Consider the following 16,980-nt stretch of genomic DNA (forward strand, 5'->3'; position numbering starts at 1 on the left):
GTCTCTCTCTCTTTCTCTCTCTCTCTCTCTCTCTCTCTCTCTCTCTCTCCCTCTCTGTCTCTCTCTGGTGAGTGTACATGTCTTATGGCAAACACCTAAAAAATTGTACATTGCAAGTACCTACCGAAGAGTTATCTCATAAACTATATAAATTACATGTCAGATTTGAACTAAGAGAATGAAAATACACCCTATATAAGGGAACAAATATTTGCAAACCATTTTATCCATCAAAACAATGCAAACAGAATGTGTAAAGAATTTTTAAATCTGAATAGTAAGAGAAGAAATGACTCAATCGACAATTGTATAAAAGACTGCAATATATACTTTTAAAATGATGTATAAATACTAAAGGAAAATACAATAATCAAATACTAATGCAAAATATAGTCATCATTGTTAGCTCTTATAAACATGCAAATTAAGAAAAATCACATTTATTCTAATACCTATAATTAAAATTAAATAAAGCAACCAACAATATAACTCAAAATTGATGAATAAAAATATAACACTTGTATAGTGGTAGTTTTCAATGTAGGGGTGAGATATAGCTTCTTGTTCAAATATGTTTGTACTTCTTTCTATCTATATATATACATATATATATATATGTATATTTCTTTTTTTTCCCTGGCTTATTCTCCTCTGGTAGATATTCTGCTTTGTAGAGGTGACAGTGAGTGAAAGGAGCAGGCCCATGGTAGTACAACATTTTTCCACTAATACAATAATATTTATGTAAACAGAAACACAAAGATATACATACACATATATCTACATATATACATTCCTGATTTCTGATATATATATATGTATATATATATATATATACACACACACACACATTCCTGATTTCTGTAGTTAGATCAGGCAGTCTCCTGCATTACATTTTTTTTTTTTTTGAGAGGTTTTCGCTATAGGGCGCATGCGCTTGCCAGACAGACAGACAGAGACATAGAGACAGAAAGCAAGAAATCACCCCCCCGGGGGGATGGTCATGCCGCAATCCCTTCTCCTCCATTTTCCTCTCGGGATCTTGGGCATGCATGCACACACGCCAGGCGTGAGTTTTAAGCCACCGGGTCCAGGACGCAAACTGAGGTCGACTACGTGGGAGTCCAGCAACATAGTCATTACGCTAACTGCTGGTTCCCTCCTACATTACATTTTATGTCTCTGATGTGAAAAGGGTGATGCAGATTATTATTTTAGAATAACTACTGTTAGAAGAGCTACAGTCACCCGGAGGCAGTTCTTGACTGAATTCAATGCAGTAACTATATAGAACTTTAGGTTTTGACAATTGAGGGCAAATAATGATAGAAATAGTCTTAAGTTATTACATGGTCATTTGGCTAGAGATAATATTTTTTTAGCCCCTGTCTCAGCTTGATGTGGATTTAAGACAATATTTGAGGGCATCTGAGTTTGCCAGAGAGAAACAGAGAGAAGGAAAGAGAGAAATTATCCCCCAGGGGGAAAGGCCACACTTAAATTCCTTCTCCTCCATTCTTCTCTAGGATTTTAGGTATGCACACAAACATGCCCAGAGGTATTTTCATGTGGCTGAGTCCAGGACTCCAATCACTCAGTCAGCCATGTGGGATCCAGCACCTTAACCTCCATTCTGGCCACTATTTATGACTAAATTTTAGAATTTCTGCATACCAACTGCAACTTGTCCAACTAAAAAGTATTTAATGAGAGTTCCTCTTTAGTCTTTTTTCTGACCCCTTCTGTGCTCTGGGGATGATTAGGCCTACCTGGCTCATGAGAAAGCTGTCTTGGAATACTCATGTTAAAGGTGACATGACTAGTTTAAGAACCATAAGCCTCTTCTGAATTTTTAGTGACAGATGAATAAGCTTTCCTTTAATGTAATACACTGTATAATTACATATTTTTGACTTTCTAAACTTACATAAAAATTAATCAATAGTTAAAAATTTCTGATGTTTTTCATTGCTTGTATCAAGAGGTTCAGGATTTAAAGAAGGAATGACATGACCAGATATGTTTTTTGGTATTTGTACTAGTCTTCTTGAGGGCTAGAATAGCTATTTTTTTTTTCCATCACATGGCATGTGGACTACTCAGAGAGACAGAGAGAGAGAGAAGGAAAGCATCCCCTAGGGGGATGGCCACTTCACAACCTCTTCTTCTCCAGTGTCCCCTAAGCATTTTGAGCATGCATGCACATATGCCTGCATAAATATCAAGCCATCAGGTATAGAACTTCAACTCCAAAGTTGCTGGTGCATTATCTAGACACCATAAACTCCGCACCATCTTTTGGCCCCAGAATGGCTTATTTAAATTTGAAATGTAGAAGTGTGTTGATCTTCAAGGTACAGTGTTTCCTACATAAAAAGAACTGTTCTTACAAAAGAATATATTTCAGCTAGCCTCTGTTTCAGATAACAATAAATTAACTAAATAAAAAATAAATTTAAAAACAAAAACTTGTTTCTGAATTTCCCTCTGTCTTTTAACTCAATCAGTAAAGGGAAGCATTTTATTTAACCTTATACAAACAGAGAAAAATAAACTACTTTTGTTCAATAATACATTTATTTTGCTTGTATCTATATTTCTGGTACCAGCAAAAAGACTCCATTACAAAAATTTTATAAAGACTTTTTTGTTGCTATTACTGTTTAAAATTTTAAAATTCTGACTCAGCCTTGGGAGTTTTATAATTTTTAACATTATCAGGTGAAATAAGAAAGAAAGGAGAAGCATTTTGAACATAAACAGCTGCTAGTTTAAAGATCATTGTCATTGTCATTATTATCATCATCACCACCTTAAAGGCTAACATACATTAACTGATTACATTATGTTGAACATGTATTTAAACATTAAGTATTTTACATCTACTAAACTATAATTATGGAGCAAGGTATTGAATGGATATTATTATATTTTTAAATTTTATTTCTTTATTCATTTATTTTAATTTGACCAGAGAAAGACAGAGAGAGAAAAGAGAGAGAAAGTAGGAAAGCAAGCCACCATGTCTGGGACTTGACATGGCTGACTATATGGGAGTGTCCAGCACCTTAACCACCACATCACTTGCTGGTCCCTGAATGCACATTATTTAAATTGGTTTCCATCTTCATAGTATCAAAGAGCTTCCTTGTTTGTTAAGAATTAAATTTCATAACCAGCAGTTAGCGTAATGGCTATGTCGCTGGACTCCTACATAGTCAACCGCAGTTCGCGTCCTGGACCCGGTGGCTTAAAACTTACGCCAGGCACGTGTGCGTGCGTGCCCAAGATCCTGCGAGGAGAATGGAAGAGAAGGGATTGCGGTGTGACCATCCCCTCTGGGGGGTGATTTCTCGCTTTCTGTCTCTATGTCTCTCTCTGTCTGGTGAGTGCACGCGCCCTATAGCAAAAATCTCTCCAAAAAAAAAAAAAAGAATTAAATTTCATAATAAATGAAACTAAAAATGCTAGGGTAAAAATTAGTATGATTTTTTTTTTCTTAAGACTTTTTCTGCAGAAAAACGTCTTTCCTAATTGTATCACCAGTTGCTGATTTTTATTTCCAATCTTCCATTGACTTGATAAACTTGGTTTGTGGGTAAATACCGTGTACACTGAAATGATAAAAGCTACATTTATGTCACATAGGCAAATGAAAGAATAGCATTAATTCTGTGGGGAAATTCAGAGAAATAAGCATGGATTATTTTAATGAAAATAAGCATGCTATATTTAGTTAAATTATCTAGTGATATCTTTTTTAAGTTATGTAAATAGAAGGTTTAAAGTTTTCTAGAAGTCAGAGAAAAAAGTTGTTATGTTACATGAGATTTGAGGAAGCTTTTTGAAAATACTGTCTGTAAAATATAGGAAAAATACAGATAAAATGTCAGTAATTTCAATATTTCATCTTTAAAAATGCTTTTATATTCAACATTTCACTGAATCACCACTAAATTGTTGTTATATTTTACAGAGAAAAGATGATATCCCCTCAAAAAAGATTTCAGTAGATGCTGAGCCCTACATTCTTGATTGTAAGCCCTATATTGGCTTTATTATAGTAGTTGTTTTTTGAAAACTTATTCTCAGTCAGTTTTCTTTCAAGTGTACTACTCTCCTTGGACAGTAGGAATCAACTTGGAGAAGTTATCTAAGAATGAGCAAAGAGCTTGCAAAAACAGATGTGATAAAGACAAGGAGATGGTGGTTTCAGAAAGCAATATGGGTGCATGATAAACACTTGTCTTTGAGATCATGGTCATGCATTGATCAATTTTCATCTCTGCCCACGTACTGAGCTCTAGATTGTCCTTCATTGGCTACAAATTTCTGACCATCTTAGAGACTCATTAATAACATTTTCCCTATTCCTACACTCAAATTGTCATTGGGAAAATTGTATAATTATAGAAGAATGTTTAAGAACTTCAAGTATTTTAATATTTTCTCTAGAATTTTCTTTTTTTTCTATTAAATTCTGGGATATAATATTCAACTCCTAACCTTTTTCCTGACTTTAAGAAAAGTTCCTTAGCATTTCTATGATTTAAATCTGGTTTTCTTAATAGTACCATGTGAACTTACCATTGAAAGTAGTTAGATTATTTAAGAAATTGTGTGATCAATACAATGTGGGTGGGAAAGGAATAGAAGACAGTTTAGACACCAGAGACAGTGGGAGAAGAGGGTGGGAAAGGACAGAGGGTCAGAAAGAGGGGTAAAAAATTCTAGGAACTATAAATGGAAAATTTTGGATAATAATATGCATGATTAAGTCACTATGCAGTATATTCTGGATGGGAAATCACATTTTGTATGCTGTGATGGTGGGAGATGGCAGAGGGTAAGAGATAGGGAATCAAGGATGGGGGGAAGAAAAGCAAAACATACAGGAAACTAGAAATGGAAAATTATTTGTTGACAATAACATGTATGCTGATGTGCTTGATTGAGACAATATACAGTATACTCTGGATGGAAAATCTCATTTTGTATGCTGTAATGATGTACAATGAATAAATGTAAACAAATAAATTTAAATAAGACAAAAAAAACTAAAGCAAAGAATGTTTTGTGTGAGTTAATGAAATACATATTGCTATGATAATACAAAAGATTTGTTATTATAAATCAAAGCATTTCTATAAGAAAAACTCTCCTTATATTATAGAAATTCAGTCTAGTAAGGAAATCATGAAGCATTTATTCTGAATTATAAGTCTCTGGAAAAGTCTATTTAGTTGAAATTTGGCCTATGTTCTATTATTATTGCTTATTTTACCCCAGTACAATCAAACTGTAAACAAGTTTGACATGGTATGACTTACACTTGTTAAACTTTTTATATATTGTTTGTACTTTTTCCCTAGTTAGCTAATTTTGGTATAAAATGAAGCAATATTCCAAGATATTATTAGGGCTAGATATCAGTAAATACTAAATTTTTTCTTTAGCAATAAGATCTATTTTAATTTAGTAATTACAAATAAGGATTATCCCACTGAAAATTATAGATTCGATTTTTACATTTTCATTGTATATTCAATCATCCTCTTCTAGTTTATAGAAAATAATCAAGTGCAACAGTAATTTCTACTGTAAATTCAGTTCAGATTGATATGTGCATTAAAATGTTAGAGAAGAACATTGTATTATATTTTATATGGAATGCTAGGGAATGTTACATCAGGAGAAGAAAAGAAGTGTATGTCAAAATTTTATCAGTTCAGAGGGCTGATCAGTGGAACATAATGTTAGTTTTCAAAGGGCAAATGTCATATGAGGGTCTAGATTCATTGGAATAACATGCATGGAAGTTTGTCAGTCCCATAGCTGAGTTATCATTTTTAGTTTTCTCTAAGGAGTACTATTTTTCCCCCTCACAACAATATACAAAATAATGATGTGCTTCATTTCCATTCTTATGTACCTATCTACCTATTTTTTAAATCTAAGTTTAAAGACAAAGTACCCAAGATTTAATAAGTTTTTTGATAAGTGGGCTTATCTTAATTGTGCAAAATGATATATACTTGCTTGAATTTTATGTATCATGGCTTTTTGTTTAGAATAGTGTTCCTTCTACTAAATAGCTCAGTTTGAGTCCTTTACTTATTAAGTGGGAACAAAACATTTTGATAAAATATATTTAAGAGAGACTGAAGATGTCACTTATTTTGAAGATAAATCAGGAGGAATAGTCAGGTTTGAAAAAAGTATTTAATCTAGGGCCAGCAGGTGGCACAGTAGTTAAGGCACTTGACTCCCACAAAGCTGAGTATGGTTGAGTCCAGGACCTAACAGCTTGCTTTCTCACTCTCTCTCTTTCTCTCTCTCTCTTTTTCTCTGTGTCTCTTTGGTGAGCACATATGCCATATAGCAAATGGAAAAAAAAAATAATAATAATATATAATAGTAAATTAAAAATCTAAAAAATTTTTAAAAGAAAAATATTTAATTCACAACACAAAAATTAAGAAGGTTGGCAGGAGGCTTGGTAGTTAAGGCACTAGACTCCCACATGGCCGACTGCACCTCAAGTCCCAGATCTAGCAGCTTGCTTTCTTACTTTCCCCCTCTGTTTCTGTCTGATAAAATTTAAAAAATAATAACAACAAATACAGTTAAATAAATAAATAAGGATTACAAAACCACAAAAATTAAATATTAATTTAAAATAATTTATTGACGATGTTCAAATTCAGATTTATAATAAAATAATCTTAATAGTAAATATAATAAGAGCTTGGTACATTGTATATAATACCTTAATAAATGACAGCTGAGATCTAAATGGCATTGCCATATCTCTTTATCCCAAAGAACTTGCAAAGTATTTGACACATGCAACAAATTTAAGCTTTAAGAAAGTTCAAAATTTTTTCTAAATCAAGTCAAGTGATATGGAACAAGCACTGACATAGAAGTGAAATCTAAAATATGTGATATAAAGAATCTTGAAAAATTTTGTACTTTCCGAATTTATCTTCTTCACTTGTAACAAAAGGCAATACAAACAACTCAATTTTTAAAGAAAGATATATAAAACTTCACTAAGAAATTATTTATCTACTGGCTTTAGTAATAGTTGTATAGAGCCAGCAGGTGGTGTGATGTTGAGGTCTGGATTCCTACAAGATCAACTGCAGTTGGAGTCCTGGACCGTGGCTTGAAATCATGTCACGTGTATGCCCAGAATCCTGAGAGGAGAATAGAGGAGAAGGGATTGTGGCATGACCCACAGGGAAGTGATATCTCACTTTCCTTTTCTCTATCTCTCCACATGCCCTATGGCTAAAACCAATAATAATAATAATAATTAAAAAAAAAATTCAGTGCTACTGGCCCAGCTTTGGTGGCATAACTCTAGTGCAGTATACTGCAGTGTGGAAGCTGCATGCAAAATCAGGGCTTAGTTCCTGAGTCCACCTGCATACTCCATGCAGGTCATGTGCCCATGTCCCTGGTTAGTTGAGAGGCTGTGGGGAAGTAAAATGATGGGTAAAACATCTTTGGAATGCTCAAGCTTTTTTTTCTGTGCAGAATGCATTGTTGTGGCTTAAGTAAGAGAAATTCTGGCAATGAGAGCATAGATTGAATTTAGAAGTTAGGAGTGGAAATGAGAAGCAGTAGCATATTTTGAATGCTCATTAGCAGATACTAGTCTGCCAAAGTGAATTTGGGTTTATGCCACTCTTGAAGAGATAAAATTTAGTACTAGTAATCAGTAAATGTTACAAATCTATGAGAGTATGCAACCTAATAGCAGGAGGCAGTTATCAGAATGCCTCATCAATTACTTCACTGTGAACCGGCTGACACATACCTTCATAAAGACATTTATGAGCACAGGAAACATCCTGACCCTGGCTTGGTTGTGTGATGCCCGCTTGATATCATATTTATGGTTTGCCCACATTCCTCTCTGAAGTAACCAGTCGGCCTTCAATGAAGCCAGCACATCTGACTATAGTAAGCTGGCATGGTGCATGACGCGTATCAAGGTCACACATGAGAGCAACAAGACCCTGAAAATGTATATTCTGAAGGTGCTTATCTGTGAGTCTATGAGACTTTAACCACATTCCTACATGCTTACAGAAATCTCACCATATGGGACCAGCAGTTAGCGTAATGTCTATGTCGCTGGACTCCCATGTAGTCAACCACGGTTCGAGTCCTGGACCCAGTGGCTTAAACTCACCCCAGTCACATGTGCGTGTGTGCCCAAGATCCCTAGAGGAGAATGGAGGAGAAGAAATTATGGCATGGCCATCCCCCCTGGGGGGTGATTTCTCACTTTCTATCTCTCTGTCTCTCTCTTTCTGGCGAGCGCACGTGCACTATAGCAAAAACCTCTTAAAACAAAAAGAAAAGAAATTTCATCATGCTTTGTAAAAACAAATAAATTAGGATGCTCAGCATGACCGAGCAGCACAGCTTGTCTGTGTTCACCTGCATTTCTGTCTCTGTCCTTTTTCTTTTTCCCCTTTTGTTTTGCAGGAGTAAGCCCATGATGGATGCCTACACAAATCAACACATATCTCAACCTGAACCCCCTATTTTTCAAACCAGGATTACAACACACTATAAAATTATGAGAAGTTGGTAAAACTGATGTAGGTATGCAAAGAAATAGATCACCAAGAATGTTTGGCTTGAGTGAAGGATAGCGTCGTAGAACAGTATTTAGTGACTCTTTTGGAGGAAACTTCAATGGGAAATTTCCTCTGGTGTAGAGAAAAGATAAGAAAATAAAACTTACTTAGTTGTACGTAGAAAAAAAATTATTTTTTGGATAAGTTTTTGCTATAAGGCATGTGCACTCACCAAAAAGACAGAGAGAGACAGAGAGATAGAAAGCGAGAAATCACCCCCCAGGGGGTATGCCATGACACAATCCCTTTTCCTCCATTCTCCTCTTGGGACCTTGAGCATGCGTGCACATGTGCCCAGCATGAGTTTAAGCCACCAAGACCGGGACTCGAACTGTGGTTGACTATGTGAGAGTCCAGCAATAGTCTTTACACTATCTGCTTATCCCACACAGGAAGGAAATTTTGTTAACAAAAAGATATTTACATGTATATTGAAGGCTTTTTATCCTTTAATTAAATAGAAAATATGAGATACACATAGGAGAAACAGTTTAAGAGAAAAGATACTGTTTATCTTAATTGTGTTAAATAGTGGAAGAAAAAGAAGAAATATAAATAGAAATTTTATATTATTTTAAAGCATAATTAGTTGTGCATTTTCTACTCAAGGTCATATAATGAATTGTGAGACCCTAAAGATGTATGTTTGTTAAATGTGTTTTTCTCTTTCTTTTTAAAATTTTTTTGAAATTTTTAATTATACACTTAAGGATGGTAGAAAGTGGTAGAAATTTAACTAATGCCTATACGATTAGCTTTTACAACACAAATATTCTTGATATTTCTACCCCTTTTAAGTGTGATGTTTTCAAAAGACTCTCATAGCTTTTAGATGGAGAATTTGATGCCATAATCATAATTTAACCTCCCTGTGTTGGGGGTGGTTCCTTTAAGGGCAACATGGCCTCTGAGGAATCAGAGCTTAGATCCTCCCTCATTTCCCTAGATCTTCTCTGGGTATAGGGCACTGAGAGGAGGGCTGAGGAGGCTGCCTCCTGTAGACTCTCATTGTCCTCCCTAGGCTGATGCTGCTAGGGTTATAAGAAGGAGGAAGATCCAATTCAGAATCAGACTGCAGGATAGGGGGCTTTTGTTCTCTTTGCTGAGGCTTTTTCTGTGGGCCAATTACAAGAATACAGTTCCCTGCTTTTTAAGGCATAATTTTTCAGCCTGGGTGGGGGCTGCTGTACTACAGCTATAGGTCAGAATGTCCAGGTCCATCTGATTTTCCTGTGACAACTTTCCAAATAGCTTGTACTTCGTTATCAAAAGACCCTGTTTCAGGCCATCCCACCCCAAAAGTGGGCCATTTAACTTCACACAGGGTTCTCAACCTCTGTTTGAAAGCTTGTCCTATAATCACAGCCTCCTACAAAGGTCTCACCAAAGTGGTTTATAGCATGCAGCTAAGAGGAATTTCAAGAGAGCTATTTTTGCCTCCTGTAATTTTTAGAATTAAGATCAGAAAGTAAGCAAACATTTTACCCTTGTCAGAATGGAACTCTAGAACACCTTGGTATGTGAGGTCAATAGCCCATTGTTCAATATTCTCCACTGAAGAAGAGGGGGATAGAACCAAGTAATATTCTCCAAGAGGGTGCAGAGAAAAATAAGTAAAATGACAGAAAAAGCAGAAGAAATCCATCTCGAAATTCTCAGGGATTCAAACCCTGGTTTTTCTCAAACTATCTAAGGGCCAGATCTTTGGTCCCCAGATCCCAAGCACATCTGGTGGAACCTAAGTAGGGGGTTCTATAACCATGTCCAGAGCCCTGAATCTAGTTACCTGTGGAGGGATTTCCGAAACTTCTTGGAAGTTAAACCCTGACAGGGATCTTTAATCCTGTTCTAGATCCCTCAACAGGGGGCAGCCCTGCCTAGCCACCTGTGACACAGCAGGTCAGCAGGGGTCCACTGCCAACCCCGTACTCACCGGTTTGTCTTCCAAGAGAGTCCAAAGAGCAGGACAGGACAGAACTGGAACTCCCTAAGAAATGCCTCTGGAGGTCTTGTATTAAAACTCCACAATCTTTTGGAGGAGCAGTCAGCATCTCTTGTCAGCTGTCAATAATCCTGAGAAGAGCTCTGAGGTCCTGGAAGGTGCCAGGTGGTGCCTCCCCTAGAGCACCCTAGTCTCCCCTAGTCTCCAAGTAGTTGGCAGCTGGACCAAGCCAGGCTGCTCTCCTTAGGATGTCTCACCCACGTACCAGACAGGTATGGATCTTGCTGGGCCTCCAACTGTTATAGTCTACTCAGGGAGAAATATGAGGACATACAGACATAGCCAAATTTATTGGAGTTTATTGATTAAGCTGGCGGCATACTGGAGACTCATGTCTCTCAAAACCCCACAGCTCTGAGTGAAAGGAGAAAGGAGCTTATATAGGCCAAAAATGCACAATCATGTCCTGGATGACTTGATGATTTACAAGGGCAAAGAGCGGTGGGCTTGAAAGGGTAGGGGGGCAGGTCTTTTACAGAAGCAAGAAAAAGCAGGTAAGCAGGTTAATCATCCTTAGGGTGATTAGGAGAAGTGGAGTTTTAAGGACAATAGGAATGTTAATCACACTATTTACTCTTAAACAAAAGGGGAGAGGGGAGGTTTCCAGTCTTGGAATTTAACAGTTCATAATGGAGTTGCTTCTCCAAGATGGAGTTCTGCTTCATTCTCCACTTCTCTTGGAGGCGCTCCTCCGAGATGGAGTCATGTGCTTCAACTATAAAGTAGCATCTAGCTGAGACTATATAGTTACAGGTATTTTTATGTGTTTTTTAATTTCAAGAAAAGTAGTTTTATCTTTAATAAACCAAGGTAAAACTTTTTTTTTTGCTATAGGGCACGTGCGCTCACCAGACAGACAGAGAGAGACATAGAGACAGAAAGCGAGAAATCACCCCCCAGAGGGGATGGGCACGCCGCAATCCCTTCTCCTCCATTTTCCTCTCAGGATCTTGGGCACGCACGCACACGTGCCCGGCGTGAGTTGTAAGCCATGGGGTCCGGGACAGGAACTGCAGTCGACTACCTGATAGTCCAGCGACATAGCCATTATGCTAACTGCTGGTTCCCACCAAAGTAAAACATTTTTAAGAGAAATTTGCATAAGACTTAAAGCCATAAAAAAAGTTAGGATTCCGTTCAAACGGTAGGTAGATGGACCTATCAACATCTCAAGAGAAGACAGAAATCCTTAAATCTGGAAACTGTCAAATGTGTTTCTCTCATATGCTTCAGTCCAGGATCAGGGGGGGCAAAAAAAAAGAGTTGACTTTTGACTGTGGAGGAAAAATGGTTGTTATGCATCATTTGGGTGAGAAACCTGGATTCAGGGACCAGCATTTAGCATAATGGCTATGTCGCTGGACTCCCACATAGTCGACTGCGGTTGGCGTCCCGGACCCGGTGGCTTAAAACTCACACCAGGCACGTGTGCGTGTGTGCCCAAGATCCTGAGAGGAGAATGGAGAAGAAGGGATTGCGGCGTGGCCATCCCCCCTGGGGGGTGATTTCTCGCTTTCTATCTCTCTGTCTCTCTCTCTGTCTGGCAATCGCATACGCTCTATAGCAAAAAAAACTCAAAAAAAAGGAAAAGAAACCTGGATTCAAATCCTACTAAATAGATACATGTGGGGGCCAGCAGATAGGGGTTAAAGGTGCTGAATTCCCACATGGGTGACTACAGTTCAAGTCCTGAATCTGGTGGCTCGCTTTCTCACTTTCTCTCTCTCTCTTCTCTGGTCAAATTAAAATTAAAAAGTGTATGTTAAATAAAATAATTCTTAAAAAATAAATAAATAGATACATGTGAATATAATTGGATAAAATAAAGATTTGTTGATTTAAATGGATTAAATGTTCTGAGATGAATTAAATATAATTATTACCACATAGCAGCTGCTGAGAGAAAAATTGTAAAACAGAGAGCCTGGTTTCAATGGATCCTGCACTTAGTTATAGAGATGAGAGAAGCATAAGATTGGGGGAAAAATGCAGAACCTTATTTGCTCAGTGACAAATAAAATATTCAATTATATCAGGCAAGAGAGGCAAGATTCTACACATAACAAAGGGGGAAAAAAGGCAAGCAAAAAGGACTTCAAAGATATATTTTATTTTTTTTAAAAAAAGTAATTACAAAAAGATGGAAATATTTCTAAAAAGAAAGGTTGAGTAAATCCTGAATGAAAACAAAGTGAGGAGAGCAGAGCGGGATGATTCTTTGACTAAACAAAGAAGCTCACTTATATTCTGCTATCTCAGACTGAAGGTTGAATTAAAATGTGTAGCTGTATGTATCCTGTTAGGTTCGATTTGGGAGCGGTGGCGAAGTCAGAGGCGGCAAAGGCGAAAATACCAGAGTCAGGCTTTGGGGTTTAATAAAACCAACATAATTTATTCTGCACTCTCCAGTGAGGTCCCTCAGTCTGGTCAGAGGCCCAGGGAGTCACACCCAGGGTAGGTGCTGCTCGTTCTTAAAGGGCCGTTGTCCAATAGGTGGTCACCACGGGTCCTTGTCTGGCCAATGAAGTTCGCTGTTTCTGTTAAACTTTGGCAGACTCACCAAATGCTGAAGGGCGGGAAAGTCCTTTGGTGATGGCGGACCAGATATGGAAAACAGGAAAGTTTTGCCAGCGGGAATATTTCCGCCATGTTTCTTTTTCCCTTCCCCCGGACCTTACATATCCTATTTATAAATACAATTAGAATGCAAATCTTACATTACAAGTAAACTTTTAAACATCTTACCGATTAAACTTTTTTTTATTTTTACAGATGAGTTTACTGTTCTCATTCATACACAAAGTTTACTAAAATTGTACAACACAAATGTCAAAAAGAAACTGAGATTGTGCACAACACAAAGTAATAAATGCCAGAAATGGTAAATATATTTATTTCCTTGTTTTGATTATTACACAATGTATACATGCTTTGAAAATCCACACTGTACACAAGGTCATACAACTTATTTGTTAATTAAAAACTTAATAAAAATATTAAAGGAACATAAATTATAAATCTTAATGCTCATGTGCAAATCCCATTATAAAAAGGGAAAATGCAGCCAGGAAATATAAATCCACAGAGAGAAAGCAAATTTAAAATGATAGACATTAATGTCATTATCTTGAAGGAATTTGTTTTCTTGGGCTTTTCTGATATTCCCAAATTTCACTGGTTTCTTTTTGAACTATTCTTAGTGATCTATACGATTATCCTGCTGGAAAATAGCATCATCATTCTAATAACAAGAGTAGATTCCACTCCTCATATGCCTATGTATTTTTCTATCAGCAACTTTTCCTTCCTAGAAATCTGTTTTGTGTCTGTCATTCTTCCTAGAATGCTCACAGATCTTTGGACCAATGGACTATTTCTTTGGTTGCTTGTGCTACACAAATGTGCTTCATCTTTATGCTTGGAGCCTCTGAGAGCCTCCTCTTGACAATAAGGGCCTGTGAGTGTTATATGGCCATATACAACTGTTAGGCCAAGTTAGCATAATCACCTCCATGTTAGGAAATGCTGGGGCAAGTTAGCTTAATTGCTACGCTGTTAAGTCTTCAAGGACGGAGCCCACTTTGTTAGCGCCTCAAGAACAGAAACCAGGAGTCTGGGAACTCAGATAAGTGGAAAACGGGAGGGCCCAGCACTTCTGAGGCAAGGTCATCCAGACCCTTAGCTGAGAGCCCTTATCTAGACTTGAGCAGGTGGTGACAGCTGGACCCTTGCTTCTCATACCCCCCTCCTTTGTGTGTGTTACATTCTATAGAAAATCCTGAACTATAAAAGATCCCTTTATCTTAGGTATGGGGTCCTTGTGAAGGCCCGTTGCGACGGGCAGAAACTCGGACCCCAGCTAGCTGGAAAAAGAATAAAAGCCTCTTTTGCAGTTGCATTGTCGTTGTCTTTTCTGCATCTCCATCAGTTAGACCAATCTCTGGACCCTTACACAACCTTCTGTACCATCACTTAGTCATGAGCCACATAGTCTGCATCCAGCTGGTCATTGCCTCCTGCATCAGTGCAGTTCCAGTTGCAGTTGGGCAGACATGCCAGATTTTCTCTTGATCTTTTGCAGATCTAACCAAATCAACCACTTCTTTTGTGGCGTTTCCCCATTGTTCAGCTGGCTTGTGGAGACATCTTCGTGAATGAGATGGTGGTCTATGTATCAGCTCTATTATCTGTCACTGTTCCTTTTATGTTGATTCTTGGGTCCTGTGGCAGAATTGTCTCAACCATCCTGAAGTTGTCACCAAACACAGGACAAACCAAAGCCTTTTCCACTAATCACATATTATAGTCATGGTTTTATAACCTATTTAAATCCCAAATCCAATCAGAATGAAGGAACAGACAAATCGGTCTGCCTTTTCTACACCATCTTGACCCCAGTGTTTAATCCCATGATACAGAGTTTGCAGAACAAAGATGTTACAGAAGCCCTGAGGAAAGTCCTTTCCAAATTGTTATCACCATAACATGCTTTAAGTAACAGAAAATTATTATTGTATATTTATTTTGGATATGGATTTTTATTTTGTTTCTTTTTAATGGATGTCTGAATTATGACAATCACCTTAATGTATTTAGCATTGTTTTGTTTCTTATGATAATTCTTCCCCTTCCTTGCAAACTATGAATTGATATGTGTAACTAAACAAGACAATGAAATATAAATATGTTCTCACATTTTCTATTTTGCTTTTATAGATCATCACTTAACATTCTCTATTAAAGAAACAAAACACTCTTATTTCCACCCGAGTTATACTCAACATTTTATTTCACAGAAACAAGAGTCTCAATGCCTAAGTATACATCTGCAAAAATGATTAGCACAAGTAGCCAGTGTGTACTATAATGTTTCTTACAGCACTGTGTAAGCAAAAAAATTTGAAAAATAGTACTTTTTATTAATAATTACTTAACAAAATGTGCATAAATTCAATAAGAAATTATATAGTCATTAAAAATCATATCAGGTATAGATGGTAGTGGCCACCAATGAACCATTTTTTCTTGTACCCATGCCTTTTTTATTGTCTCATACACTGACTCTTGATCTATCCAATTAAATGTTAGCAACTATGTATAATGCTAGACATGTAGATCTCTCTTTAATAATGGAAGTTTTCCTACCACTATGTCAAAGCCTATGCATCCAAACTCTTAAACAATTACAGCATAGAGAAAGTGTTTGTGGCAAATGTATGAGGGAGACTTCAAAATTTATGAGAAAAGATATTATGAAAAAAGTGTGCACAGACTTTAAAATGTTTCAGCATCGACACCAACTCATTTTCCCACAACTTTTTGAAGTATTCTTACATGATTCATAATCAGATAAAATCAATTTAAACAGACTTCTGCTATTTAGAGCATTTTAAAAACTATCATTCCACTTTCTTCACTATGTTTTTAAAAGTCTTGTTCTTATTAGACTTTTAACCCATTTACAATAATGGATAGAACATCCAAACAGAAAATTAATAAAGAAAGTATTGACTGGAACCACAATATGGAACAAATGGATCCAATAGACATTCTACCTAAAACTATAGGAATACACATTCTTTTCAAACATACACAGGACATTCTTCAGAATAGATTGTTAGGTTACAACACAAACCTTAACAATTCAAGGAGGGTGAAATCATATCAAGTACTGTTTCTGACCATACTAGCATGAAACTGAGAATCAACTAATGCAAGAGATTCTAATCTAAATATACATAGAAAATAAAAAGCAAACTATTGAATAATCATTGAGTACAAAATAAAATTACAAAATAATTTAAAATTTATATTGAGACAAATAAAAATGAAAACACAATGTATCAAAACACACAAGATATAGCAAAAACAATATTGAAAGAAAAGTTTATAGCAATAAATGCTTAATCAAAATGAAGACAAATCTTAAAGAAACAACCTAATGTTACACTTTTTGTTGTTTTTGTCATAGAACATGTGTGCCCAACAGAGCATGACAGAGAGAAGCAGTGAGAGGGAAAATGAGAGAGTATCCCCTAGAGGGGATAGCCATGCTGCAAACCCTTTTCCTCCATTGTACTCCTGAGATTTCAGGCATGAGTGCACATACTCCCAGTGTGATTTTTAAGCTCCTGAGTCTGAGACTCAAACCATGCTTGGCCATGAACGTGAGATTAACACCATGTTACCTGCTAATCCCAACAATCTAATATTACACATTAAGCAACTAAAAAATTTAAAATAAAGGAATAAAAGAGAAAAGGAAAAGAAGAACAATTAATTTAAAAAACCCAAAGTTACTAGAAGGAAAGAAATAAT

General features: G+C 36.6%; 1 pseudogene; it reads left to right on the forward strand.

Moving 5' to 3' along the window:
- Positions 1–16,413, forward strand: part of LOC102502519 (olfactory receptor 1086-like) — a 26,977-nt pseudogene extending 10,564 nt beyond the window's left edge.
- Positions 16,414–16,980: the final 567 nt, after the last annotated feature.

This window comes from Tupaia chinensis, unplaced genomic scaffold (genome assembly GCF_000334495.1).
Source record: "Tupaia chinensis unplaced genomic scaffold, TupChi_1.0 Scaffold000295_1, whole genome shotgun sequence".
In the NCBI taxonomy this organism is placed as follows: Eukaryota; Metazoa; Chordata; class Mammalia; order Scandentia; family Tupaiidae; genus Tupaia; species Tupaia belangeri.